Source organism: Galeopterus variegatus, unplaced genomic scaffold (assembly GCF_000696425.1).
Source record: "Galeopterus variegatus unplaced genomic scaffold, G_variegatus-3.0.2 Scaffold427, whole genome shotgun sequence".
NCBI lineage: Eukaryota > Metazoa > Chordata > Mammalia > Dermoptera > Cynocephalidae > Galeopterus > Galeopterus variegatus.
The window spans coordinates 499,681-501,535 of NW_007726538.1; positions in this window are offsets into that span (position 1 = coordinate 499,681).

Consider the following 1,855-nt stretch of genomic DNA (forward strand, 5'->3'; position numbering starts at 1 on the left):
TCTTATAAATCACCCAGTTCCAGGTATTTTGTTATAAGCAACAGAAATGGACTAATACACCTAGGGATGGCCATTTAGGTTGTTTCCAGTACTATTGCTTTTGCAAAACAATGGCACCATGAATGATCCTGCACAATCAGCTCTGGCCCCTTGTCTGATTATTTCCTTGTGACAACTTGGTGTAAGTGGATCAAAGGGTGTATATCTGAAGACACATGTCCTAGTAGAATAACTCATATGGTGGGAAAACAGATTGGCTAGGCAGCTGGTTTAGCAGGACTTATGTGGATGTGGCTTTTGCAGAAACCCTGGACCTAGTTTTGGGAGGGCAATGACGCCAGTTTGTGGGAGGGCAAATATTTAGAGGCTGTTCCTGGCCACAGGTTTCAAGCAACATTTTTCAGGCCCAAGAGGGAGAATTTACTGACCTCTTTGTTAGACTGCCAGTGCCCTACAATTTCTCTGAATTTCTGGCTTTTCTAGGAAATCAGGATAGGGAAGTTTAACTGGTTCAAAAATGTCACATAATTTTAAGGAAACTTCTGAGGTATAGTGCCTAGGGGTATTTTGCTCCAGTTAGGCTTGGAGCAGATTTTTCTAGGCCCCAAACTTTCCTTATCACCTGTCAGCGATCCTGAGCATTTTNTGAGTGGCCTAAGAAAGTTCTCTTGTTTCACCAAAGAAGAAACTGAGGCTAAGAGAGGTTAAGTATAAACAGATGACCTGACCACTGGGAGACCGAAGAGCATTCAGGAACAGCAGGGGGAAAAGGACAGACAGAGTCCTGCTCCCCGTGGTCAGCAGCCACCTCTGCCTTCTCCGCTGTCGCCCCCCCCATCCTTCTCAAACCGCAGCTCCTTCCCCCCTCCTCCCTTGCAGGTAAGGAGCAGGTGAGCTGTATGCCAAGCAGCACAGGGGTCATGATCAGAGACTCTGGAAGCAGACCTCTGTTTGAATCTCTGTTTCATCACCTACCAGCCCTAAGGCCTCCTGTTTCATTATCTGTAAAATGGGGGTCACTAAAGACTTGCCTCATGGGATTGTTGTGCAGACTAAATGAGTTGGTACATGGAAAGTGCTTAGAACAGGGTCTGCTGGTACATGGTAAGTGCATGTTACTAATACATGTTAATTACTTTATTCTTGTGCTATTAGCTGGTTGGCATGGCCAACCCAAGATCGCATTCCCCAAACATAATTAACTTAGTTTATTCTTTCCCCTCAAAATTAAAATTTAAAAAGCTTAGTTTCTCCGGAGTACAAAATAACACATTGTATCGTAAAATATTTTTAAAACACACCCAAAAAGAAGTAAAGAAGAAGGAAAAGATTACCCAAATATCCAACGCCAGAGATAATTGCTGTTAGTATTTTGGTGCACATAATTCCTTATAGCTCTCTGGATACACCTATATTAATGCAATTTTAATAAGTGCCATTGCATCAGAATGTGGTTCAGTAAACTTCTCTTATCATTCATCAAAGACAATGTGGGCCATCTTTCTATGTCAATAATTATAGAACCCATGATTATTAGTAAAGACTGATAAGTATTTCATTGTGTGGGTGCACCATGCTTTATTTAAGCCATCCGCTAGTGCCTTGGATTGAATGTCCCCCCCAAATTTGTTCCTCACTGTGACATTGTTAAGAGGGTGGGAAATGCTACTGTGGTAGTTGGAAGGTGGGGACTTGAAGAGGTGATTGGATTGTGAGGACTGTACCCTTGTGAATGGATTGGTACGTTCTTGGAATAGTGGATGTGGTTCTGAGGGCTTTAAAAGGAGAACACGTGAGAGTCTCTCTCTCTCTGCTTCTGCTATCTCACTGTGATGTGATACCTTGTGTCACTGAA